The following is a 12,954-nucleotide window of genomic DNA, read 5'->3' as shown; positions in this document are numbered from 1 at the left end:
ACTTGAACTGAATTGTACTGATTTTTTTTTCATTTTTTAATTAAAAATATCAAACAATTTTGAAAGAAAGTTCTTGGCAATGATAAATATCAATAACTTTTTATTAACTGGTAGTTATGTTCAGTAAAGTAATTGAAAATTATCCCTACAAAAATGTTTTTGTTTCGAAATTAACCTGTTATTTGGACTTGAGAGGCTTGAGAAACGAAAGAGGCATTACTTTAAGTTATGAACAAACTCTCAAAATTATCCCAGTTTGAGAAATAAGTTAAGTCTAACAATATAGAGAAACAATAAACCCTCTCTTTTTATCCTCTAACACACAGACGATGTAAAAGGCAATAAAAGATATTGTCTTTAGAGACATTGATTTTTGCTGAAGGCTAAACTATTTGACGACTTACCTAGGTACATTTGAACAAGTCGGACTTTTAATGGATGGAGTTAACGTAGCCATCCTCCTCTCTGGCTAGCAGAGCCAAATAATAATATGTGAAAGCCTAAGTGGCTATAGAAGGAGTTAAGGGGCGCTAATGACACTGCAATCAAGAGCCACTACCACAATTGAAATTGGGTTCCACCTTAATGAGCAAAACATCTTAGAATGTTTAAAGAATCATTCCAAACGCATCAAAGATTTGGTAACTTAGTAGCTTAATGATTTCAAACTGAAGAAGGAGTTAAGATGACCTACCATTTGGAGTAAAAATATTTTTTGACGCCCGCGAAATCTTACAAGCAGAACCAAAATTATTATTTAGTTATACAAATATTTAAAGTGGGGAAACTTCTAAACCGAAATTATCAGGGCAGATAAAATAATCACATGCGCTCTGGGTAACTTAAATTAGAGTGAAGATAATCTCCATTTGTTAGGCGTCCGCCCAGTCCTCAAGGCATCAGAAGACAGCAATTCGGCAGAAACTAGCCAATAAGTGAACAAGTAATTTTACTAGCGGTAATGCTGAGATAACCAGTATCTTTCAAATGTTTAGATCTTTTTTAAATCATTAAGAATACAAGTTCTAGATTGCAAATCAATCCGAGCCAAACCACAACTTCTCCAGCTTCTCCTTGACAGAAGGTTGCAGCTAAATATCACTCGTTACAAATTCCCCAAATCCTTTCTCTCCGGTCACAGGATAGCTAACAAAAGCGAGACTCAACTGAAAAGAAAATTTCCCCAATTCTTACACAGCCCCATTAAACGCGTTTACTGGCGAAATTTAAATAGCCTCAAACCAATTTTCTGCCAGTAAACGAAATGTAATGTCCTTCCCGAACATACAATTCGAGAGGATACTTTGTAAAAGATTTTAAAAAAAGTGTTGGCATTTGTTCAGTTTAATTTTCTATTAATTCTGATCATCGTTGCGAAATATTTCGTTGGTTCTTCTAGAACTGATAGACTTCGTTGCATGCACAGATAGAGAGGATGTTTTACAGGACTGATAAACTTTTCTATTGGGGTCATCAACTTAGGCTTATCTTAAGAGCATCAGGCTATTTCTTCACCCTAGCGAAAGAAGAAAGAAGTTCACTAGTACTTTAAAGTACTTAAGAAAAGTTCTAAAGTAGATCAGCGTAGATTCTAAAGGAAATAAAATTATTTAAAGAACCCTGAACCTTCTAAGTCTATTGGTACCAAATACCCAAAATGAATTACGATTACAGCCTCGAGGCAGGCGCAAAAAATAAATAAATAAAACTGTCTTCGAGTGATACAATTTCCTCAATAATAATAATATTTTCTGGTTAGTTCATTTTGGATCATATCCTTGTAGTAAGTGACTAGTCAATAAATTGCCTGCTAATTGAATGCAGTGCCGATCAAAATTAAACTGCCAATATAAAGTAAGCACCAGTTTTTGTTTTTTTTTACGTTGGTACTCATCCGTGAAAACCCGGAAGAGGTGTAATTAAACTAAATCCTTTCTTTAATGAAGTTTAGTCAGTTAAACAGAAGTTAATCAAGCTGATGAAGATCTATTTCCTGGTTTGAATCTTCTAGCTACAAGTGAATAAAATTAATTGACCATTATTGTTGCATAAATTGTTTATTTTATTGAACTCCTCTAGTCAATACATGAATTTATTTTAAACGTTTTAATCTTAACTTCTTTAAAAATAACAGAAAACATTTTTTGTCCAGCAGATCAAGAAAAACCAAGTTTAAGAAAAGAAAATTGGAATATTGCAGTAGAAATTGCACTTACATTTCTCCAAAACCAAACCTTGTTTCTGCATACGACAGTGATAAAAGTAATAATCGTTCTTCAGATGGTTCTTCTTGTATTTCTTTTCATCTATGGCTAATATTGTAATTTGTACAACTCGATGGCGATTCTCTTTTGCCCGGCATTTTTGCAATTTGATGCTTCCTTAAGGACAGTGTTTGATTCAGACAAACTTTCTTTAAAGAAAAACAAAAAAATCATTTACAATCTTTCATTTCGATAATTTTATCCCCATCCAAATAAATACTCGGCCCTAAAAACATTTTTCATTAAATCTGGAATCTTATCAAGCCATAACTTTTTTTAGAAATGTATGAACCTGCTGAGGTTCTCATTTTTCGTAACATTTATTTTTTTTAAATCATTCATGTAGTTTTGTAAATGAAAAACCTTACATGAAAAACAAATGCAATTTTCTCTCACTATCTCAAGGTTTCCGTCAAAATTCGAATATTTACTAAAGTTTTATTATCTTCAATTGTTCATTGTATTGAAGAAAAAGTAAAAATACTTTTTATGGTGTTTAAAAAAAATGTTCATAGCTGAGTAGACAACATACGAATGCAAATGAAGTGAATCGTTCAAGATTCTTTAAATTGACTTTAAAATTTTAGAGTTTGCTAACTCTCTCCCAGAATTGTCCTTGAAGGCATTTTCTTAAAACAAATGATTCCAATAGAAGTTATGTACATTTATGAACTTAATTGTGATGATATTTTATTCAATAAAAATGTATTTCAGGTTGTTTTTTTGTTCGCTAAGTCACCGTCGGGTCTCAAGCGCTATCATTAATAAGTATTCTGTGATTATTCCTTTTCAACATATTTTATTATCGCACACTTAGATCATTTTCTTAACAGGGAGTCTGGTTACTTACCACAAAACGTTTATTTCTGGTGGAATCCCAAAATCGAAAATTCTTCCCATTTCAATACATCCTGAGCAGTTGTTGTTAACATAAGTGAAAATTGTTAAGCACATCTTTCCAGTAATAAACGACCTCTGGTAGTCAATTTGTCATACATCACTGTACATAATTTTGCGGAACTGATCTGTACAAATTACTAGTCAACTTGTTATTCATAATTAATATTTAAAACGCAGTATTATCCATATTCAAACCTATATCAATTATACAAATAGTGAGTGTAAAATTATGCAAACTCTTCAACTTTTTTTTATATTTAAATAAAAGAGATCCGCTGTTGTAGAAAAATGTTAATTTCTCTAAAGTTTAACAGTTGGTTAACTATAATTTTAAACCTTTCTCTACTAAATTAAATTAAATATAAGAACCTACCATTGTTTAAGGAGGAAAGTTTGTTATAAAGTGAGTTATTGTTAGTAAATTAAGGTACACTTAATTAAATAGTAGTTGTCTTCCATTGCATATTGACAATATTTACATTATCGCATTATAATCAACAAAAATGGATTTAACAAACAAGAATCATATTATTCAAGTAACGATAAGCGATTAGATCACGTTATGTGTAAATTAAGCTGATAAGTGCCCAAAATGCCCGGTGACCAGTAATAAAGTTACAGGAAAAGTTATTTTATCAAATAATGAAACGAAATATAGTATATATATATAATGAATATAATATATGATATAATCTTTAACAAAAACTTACAGTTTAAAATGTTAAGTATAAGGGTTGATTAAACGCCAAAAGGTACACAAATCAGCAAGTACCCAACATTTCATTCATGCTTAGCTGATATAATTTAAGTAATTTTGCTGCATTAACTTTTTCTTCACATTTTTTTAGAAATTATTAGATGTCACAGACCCTTTGCTGGCCATTTTCATCTACAAAATATTTGTTCAAGTAGCACTGTAGATTGACTGTAATATCTAGTTATTTATAATAATCAAACTATTAATTACAGGTGAAAAAGAAAAACGTTATAAAAAATAAAAAAAAATTATGAGGCTAAAAAATTCAAAACCTTTTTTTAAAAAATGCTTATATCAACATACATCAATGATTTTGTTTATTTTATTTTATTTATTTTTTTAAATCGTCGGTTTAAGTTCATTCTTCGATTAAAGTAATTGTTATTTTATGTAGTAGTCAAACGTTTATAATAATAGGTAATAATTACCTGGCTTTATCGCAAATAATATAGTTTTCTTCAATTACATTCTCAATGTAGCTGTTCTTCTCACAATGTTGAATACATGTAATATAAAATAAATAAGATATGCATATTTTTAGGGCAGCTAATTATTCCAGTATTTTACTATAAGTAAAATTAGGGAGACTAAATTAAATTACAATTTATTGAGAAATGAATAATTGTTGAATAATCTACTTGTTATTAACTGTGAGTTATTTGTGCTCACGAATATTTCGGTAAGACGAATTCAAGACTGAAATATTCTGTTAAATCCGTGATTCAAATTTAAACAGTAGCCGACTCTAACTTTGTTTTTCTCTACTTTAACATGAATGTATATGTGACTACTAAAAATAAAGGGCATATTAAAGATAAATCCAAAGAATAATTTGAAATGGAGTTAAAATAAAGTACCTATATTTAAAAACGAAGATATAATATACATTTTATCATGATTATAACAAAATAATATTATGAATGATCTAGCCAGCATAAGGGTCTGTGACATCTAATAATTTCTAAAAAAATGTGAAGAAAAAGTTAATGCAGCAAAATTACTTAAATTATATCAGCTAAGCATGAATGAAATGTTGGGTACTTGCTGATTTGTGTACCTTTTGGCGTTTAATCAACCCTTATACTTAACATTTTAAACTGTAAGTTTTTGTTAAAGAGATTTTTGTACCTTTTGGATAGATTTTCATTTTTGTCTATTTTACAAAGTTACTTATCTGTTTCACAATTTTTTTTTAAAATTTAGAATAAGCAATTCTATCATTATAACCTGATAAGGTGTTAAGTCGGAACTGTAACTACCATTGGAGAGATCTTTTTAAAGAATGATTATAGTTGCCATCCTCAATAACAATTTTTTTGAGAAAGCGTAAAATAGGAAGGTATTTGTACGTAAAAAGCAAAATTAAACTGCGATTTCAGTACTTCCTCTTAAGAGGAGTAAGAAAAATAAACTGCGATTACAGTACTTCTCCCTAAAAGGCAAAGATTTACAATTCATTAATGTAAATAGGTTCACCCATTGATAATTTTAACGATTGCAGTACTTCCTCTTAGTAGGTGCAAGAGCTTGATGGCCCTTCACAGCCAAGTAGAGGAGCTTTAACAACTTATTCGAGCTGAATTTTATCAAAATCGGACTAAGCGTTATAGAAATATTGGTAATAATAGTTTTAGAAAGGGCCTTACTTGGGTGGGGCAAACTCCCCTCCTTATGAGGCACAGCGTTCAGACTTTTAAAGTGCAAATCTGTACAAAATTTCGATTCGAATGACACTTCATTCATGACAATCGGTTCACGTGTCGATAATTTGAAACGATTGCTATACTTTCCCTTAACAAGTGTAAGAGCTGATCGCCGCTTTAATGTTACGTAGAGGAGCCCTAACTCTATCATCCTACCAAATTATATCAAAATCGGGCTAAGATTTACAGAGTAATTAGTAATAATAATTTTGGAGGGGGCCTTACATAAAGGGGGCTAACTCCTCTCCTATTCTATGTACAGCGTTGAGACCCCCAAAAGGCACATCTACATAAAATTCTGAATCGAATGACACCTCATTCATGAAAATCGGTTCACGCGTTTAGGCGCTACGCAGTTTACAAAAAAGGTAACAACAACAACAACAACAACAACAACAAGAAGAAGAAGAAGAAGAAGAACAACAACAATTTCTGAAATTGCAGTTTTTGCTCATTTTCGGCAACTTTTTTCTCAAAACCTATTAGATCTGGGTTGTTGCAAAAAAATTACAGTTATGAAGGAGGGTTTGGAGTAAGATTTAAAGAAAATTTGGGAATTTTATCTTTTATAGAAAAAGAGAAAAAAATTGTCAAAGTTGGGTGTTTTTCAACGTTACGCTTTTTCGTGCACTTTTTGACGATCAACCCTTATACAACTGTCCTACCGGACAGTTTTAAAACTGTCCTACCGGACAGTTTTAATACAGTATATTTAATGAAAAATGTCCACCATTCAAAGCGAAGTACCTAGAGTGCCACAGAAGAACGCGAAGCAGTGCTGCAATTAAATTAAGCGCCCTCAAATTATCCAAAATAATGTCATGAATTGTTTAACACTTAAATAAAATTGGAAATTCTATAAAACCTAAATAACAGGAATAATTATTATTCAAGCCGCGATTTATATTAAATAAGTGGATCACTACTTCATGTACACAAAATAAATTACAGATTCCAGCAGGTCCGTAGCTACATTTTGGGAAGCCCTATGCGAAGTAGAAAACGAAATAGATGGGAAAGTTAAAAACCTCCCTCTCCATCACAATCTGCACACAGAAATGATGATCTCTGGTTACTGAAGATACTACCTGAAGATACTTAAGTATGATCCCACAACTGTTGATTACCTTTCACCCTTTTTATTGCCCTGATGAGCCTTTGATTAGTAAAGCAAGAATCCTATTAAGTACCATCTTCTTATTCTTATAATGCTTCTTATATTCGATGGTTATCCACAAAAAGGTGTAATCTTCATACATGGCTTCTTGATGGCCCTTCACTATTAAAGAAAAGTTTATAAAGATACCCGTGCATTGCAGCATGGTTAAAGACCATGGATATGCTTAGTATAGATTACCATGATGACCCCGAGAATGCTCTAGTCTCTCCAGTTCATGATTACCTTGAAACTTTATCCTTTCCTTTATTATTCTTTTCTTTTTAATGATTAGACACTGCCCGGAGTTTCTTCTTATTGGAGTTCCCGTTATTGCAGCATTACTGAACAATTCTGATACTTTTTTCAGTCTAATGTAAGTATAAAATGCAAATTAATTATTATGTCATGAGCAGTATTGACAGTAGGTGTAATATGCCCTGGGTTTGACTATTAGGGGCGCTGCAAAGACAAAATATCATATTATGGCGTTTAGTTCTCTTATTTGATACCAGTAAATTAAAAAGCTATCTTAATTTTAAAAATAATTTATATCATAACTGTATTTATTTGAATAAATAGTAGGTTATTTTACTTTAAACTAACTTAAAGCACAGATCAAATAGACAAACTTGTAAAGATTTCTTAAGGTTTGTATAGTTAAAGATATGTTTTAAAATAGCTCTGTAATAAATTGCGATCATTTTAAGGTAACGCTGAATCCAATTATTTTATGATCTTATGCTAATAAAGACTAAGCATAGAGTTTAAAGAGCTTTTTTATTTTATAAATGCATTGACAGTCTTGTTATTTTTGACAGAGTTTCGTCCTTAATTTATATTTTTTACTTTCTCCAACTACTGGTAAAAATGTTTTAAAAAAAGTATCCATATTTCAGAGTTTTTACCGCAAATACATGTTTTGAAATCTCTCATATCCGAAAAAGTGAGTTTTACTGATAGTAAATTCTCCAGTTCCAAAACTAAAAATTGCAGGATGCTCCAACTTTCGCCTTGGGTACCATCACCAAACCATAACGACCAAAATCCTAGAACTGGAAAGTAGCACATTTACTAAAAGGATATTTTATAATTTTAGCTTTTCTTGAAGATGATTTTAATGAAACTCCTTACTTGTTAACTACTTGCACTCATGATTTACACATAAACTCATTCCGATAATAGGACCAAAGTTTTTTCCGAAGTGCATTTTAGCCATCGTTTTTATTTTGTCCATCTTCATCGAAACGAAAGTGTTTTTTTTTTAAATTTTATTTTATAGTAGGTATATAAAATCAAAATCCCAGATCCTTTAAAAGGTTAGCGACTATATCATTTAAAAAAACGTAAAATAGCGAAAATAATGAGGAAATAATGGAATATAACTTTGTGGGTCAAATATTCATTCGGAATATTAGTTGAGAGTGAAACTATGAATTTCCAGAAATGTACATGAATGACCCCGAAGAATGACCTCAACTGGCGAAACTGCTAGCAAAACTCCATATGTTTATATACATAAATTAAATGATTATTGTGTAAAGGATATCGTGCCTTCTCTTTAGATTTAAATGTCCAGTATATTGTTTGTAAATAGTACTATAGTAAAATTCTCTCCTCTTTGATCACGGAGACGACATTATTTTGGGGAAAGCTTGTTTTATTAAAAAAAATTAAAAAAAGACAATAATTTTGTAACCCCTATCAAATTTACTTTCCATTTTAAACAAGAATAATTACGCCACTTTTTTTATTAACTTTTATTTTCCACTTGGTGAAAAATCTGTCCATACATGACATGGCCCTAATAAGCCTATCGTGTTAACTATCGTGTCCAATCTCCAGGACAAAGCATCAGCTTCGACGTCATCAGCCTTCAATGCCAGTCGAACATCCTTCGGTCGAGACATTGGGTTGAAGTAAATAAGAAACAAGACCGGTCCTATTATTGAGCCCTGAGGCACTCCAGCGGTTGCTTCATGAGGAAGAGACAAGGATGAATTTAATGAGACGCGAAACTTTCTGTTAGTTATGAGTGAATAATTTTAGTAATGTAAGGAGGGAAATTAGATTCAATCAATCTGTACATTATTCCAACGTGCCAGACGGTGTCAAACGCCTTGTGAATGTCCATCAGAATCATGCCAGTGGGCTTGCGTTGAGTAAAGGCCTCGGTGACATCGTCTACAACTCTGGCTAATTGGGCGGTAGTGTATAATCCTGACCTAAACCCAAACTGCTTTTCTTTGATGATATGATTAGAATCCAGATGACGATTGATTCTAACTAGTAATATTCTCTCAAAGATCTTACTAATTGTGCTGAGGAGACTAATTGGTCTTTAGTTGTTTGGGTCATTTGGTGCTTTGGTGGGTTTTAAATATGTACATATATTCATTCAGAACGGCAAAACTTTATCCTGCGTTCTTAGAAGGAATAAATCAAAATCAGCGACCTTATTAATATTTTTAATGAAAAGTATTTGTGGGAATGTAATGTAAACAGTGTCCTCCACATTTCTCAAGCATTTGATCGGGTACGGCATCCGGACTCTTGTAGAAGCTCAAGAGCATCCTTTACTAACTATTTCATCCTTAGATCATATCCTGCAGATTGCTAATCCTGGTCGTCCAAAGCACTTCCTTTTCTCCTATATTTCCTATCTTTGCTTGTGCCCACAAGGGAACATACTTGCTCCTCTTTTATATTCAGTATACACGGCCGGATATCCTCTACAACCTAACACCAACATTTTCACCTTCACCGATAATACGGCCATCCTCTCCCCTAGCAATGATCCTGTCATGGCTACTCGTCATCTCCAAGCTCACGTTAACATCCTAGAACCCTGGCTAAGGAAGTGAAGAATAGAAGTCAAACGAAACAAATTCAACTAGCTGATCTTAACATTAAACCTAAAAATCCTTCCCGCTACTTATTTAACCATATTCCTCTTACAATAGTCATATAAGTATGAAAACTAGGACTCCATCTAGACAGACGATTAACATGGAATTCTCAAAAACCACTTAAAATAACTGAAGTAAGTTACTAAAAAGACAGTTAGACAAACACTCCAAATTCAATTAGCACAGTCAGACACTTTATTTCATACTAGGTACCAGATATTTTTCATACCTAACCCCCCCCGTATGAAGGTACGGGACTCCCAAATCTACAAACACATATCAGATTCAATTTCTACAATCCAAAATGTTGCATACCACAGACATGCACCCTTTTAAGTTTCTAACCTAACCATCTTCCTTTCTGTTTTTATTTTCAAAAATTTTGAAAATTATTATTTATTTGTAACTCAATTAAGACATTAATAACATAAACCAATAAAGAAGGAGTTTGATCTGTCGTTTTACCAAAATTATCTGTTGGCCATTTTATTTATTGCTAAAAATTTATTTATTGCTTATGAAAATAATGTAATTAATTTTTGTTATTTTACAAAGTGAAAAATCAAATAAAACTTTCTAAAAGACATAAATTTTATCCTGAAGGAATTATTTTTGTGGCTATCTGTTGCATTGATTGAATTTTCTAAAAGAATAAAAATAAATAATTTTATAAAATTAATAAATTTTCATTAATGGAAATGTAGAAAGTAATCACAGTGGAAGCAAGGGTCGTCAAAACGTCGGAGCCAAATCTTGTTCTTTTCTATTTAAAGTTATTTGGCAAGGATAATTGTTGTTGCCATTCAAGATACCCTCAACTTTCGTTTGTTAACATTTGCCTCGGTTTTTTTGTGGAATGTAGGAGCTTCTGAGGACATGCAAGTCAAATACCTTCTGATTTATTTGAAGAAAGTTAAACAAATAAATAAACTATTCCAAATAAAATATTGGTCTGGGTAGATTCTAAAACTTAAGTTTATAAACTTGAATCTCAAATATTTCGCTATTCTTATCCGTAGTCTTCGTCAGAGAATCGACCTAATAATAAACAAATTATGACTCTTACATTAAAACTGTCCGGTAGGACAGTTGTATAAGGGTTGACCATCAAAAACTGCACAAAAAAGCGTAACGTTGAAAAAAACCCAACTTTGACAAATTTTTTTCTTTTTCTATAAAAGATAAAATTCCCAAATTTTCTTTAAAATATAGGGCAAATCCTCTTTTGTAACAGTAATTTTTTTGCAACAACCCAGATCTAATAGGTTTCGAGAAAAAAGTTGCCGAAAATGAGCAAAAACGGCTTTTTCAAAAAATGTTCTTGTTCTTGTTCTTCTTGTTGTTGTTGTTGTTCTTGTTACCTTTTTTGTAAACAACGTAGCGCCTAAACGCGTGAACCGATTTTCATGAATGAGGTGTCATTCGATTCGGAATTTTATGTAGATGTGCCTTTTGGGGCTGTACATCGAATGGGAGAGGAATTAGCCCCCTTTATGTAAGGCCCCCTCCAAAATTATTATTACTAATTACTCTGTAAATCTTGGCCCGATTTTGAAAAAATTTGGTAGGATGATAGAGTTAGAGCTCCTCTACGTAACATTAAAGCGGCGATCAGCTCTTACACTTGTTAAGGGAAAGTATAGCAATCGTTTCAAATTATCGACTCGTGAACCGATTGTCATGAATGAAGTGTCAGTCGAATCGAAATTTTGTACAGATTTGCACTTTAAAAGTCTGAACGCTGTGCCTCATAAAGAGGGGAGTTCGCCCCACCCAAGTAAGGCCCTTTCTAAAACTATTATTACCAATATTTCTACAACGCTTAGTCCGATTTTGATAAAATTCAGCTCGAATAAGTTGTTAAAGCTCCTCTACTTCGCTGTGAAGTGCCATCAAGCTCTTGCACCTACTAAGAGGAAATACTGCAATCGTTTAATAAAACATCAATGAGTGAACCAATTTAAATCAATGAATTGTCGTTCGATTAAAAAATCTTTGCCTCTTTGCCTAGAAGTACTGCAATCGCAGTTTATTTTTCTTACTTTTCTTAAAAGGAAGTACTGAAAACGCAGTTTAATTTTGCTATTTACGTACAAATACCTTCCTATGTTATTCAAAACGCTTTTTCAAAAAAAATTGTTATTGAGCATGGTTTGAGGGACCGCAACTATAATCATTCTTTAAAAAGATCTCTCCAGTGGAAGTTACGGTTCCGACTTAACACCTTATCAGGTTATAATGATAGAATTGCTTATTCCAAATTTAAAAAAATCTGTAAAGCAGATATGTATCTTTGCAAAATAGACAAAAAGGAAAATCTATCCAAAAGGTACAAAAATCTCCTTAACAAAAACTTACAGTTTAAAATGTTAAGTATAAGGGTTGATTAAACGCCAAAAGGTACACAAATCAGCAAGTACCCAACTTCATTAATTCATTAATATTTACGTAATTTTACTGCATTAATATTCATTAATATTTTTTAGAGTTTATTAGATGTCACAGACCCTTATGCTGGCCACTTCATTTATAATATTTTTTTGTTATACTTAAGATAAATCACATATATATGTACATGCATGTTAAAGTAGAAAAATACGAAGTTAGAGTCGGCTACTGTCTTGAATTCGTCTTACCGAAATATTCGTGAGCACAAATAACACACAGCTATTTTTCTTTTTAACCTGTAATTAACAGTTTGATTATTATAAATAACTAGATATTACAGTCAATCTACAGTGCTACTTGAACATATATTTTGTAGACGAAAATGGCCAGCATAAGGGTCTGTGACATCTAATAAACTCTAAAAAATATTAATGAATATTAATGCAGTAAAATTACGTAAATATTAATGAATTAATGAAGTTGGGTACTTGCTGATTTGTGTACCTTTTGGCGTTTAATCAACCCTTATACTTAACATTTTAAACTGTAAGTTTTTGTTAAGGATAAAAGTAAAGTTATAAGTTGTAGAAGCTTGTTCTCAGACATAAAGTTATTTACCTCACGAACTCTGATTTGGCAAAAAAAAAATGGAATACTTGAACCAAAATGTGAATGAGTGTGTGTGAATATTTCTAACACCTCTCACGATGAAGTCTGCGCAACGATGGCTACAGCAAATCTGATGAGTTGCGACATTATCATCCACACAAAATTCGGTGATACCAAGGATTGATTGATCTATCTCGTAAGATACGATTTAAAGTCAACAAGTTCACATGCCATCAAGCTGATATTATCAGCCTGATAACGTGATAAA

The sequence above is a fragment of the Rhodnius prolixus genome, unplaced genomic scaffold (genome assembly GCF_049639745.1).
Source record: "Rhodnius prolixus isolate KJV_2025 unplaced genomic scaffold, Rpr scaffold_2, whole genome shotgun sequence".
Taxonomy (NCBI): domain Eukaryota; kingdom Metazoa; phylum Arthropoda; class Insecta; order Hemiptera; family Reduviidae; genus Rhodnius; species Rhodnius prolixus.
The sequence above is the reverse complement of the archived record's forward strand: the minus strand, read 5'-3'. Positions refer to the sequence as shown.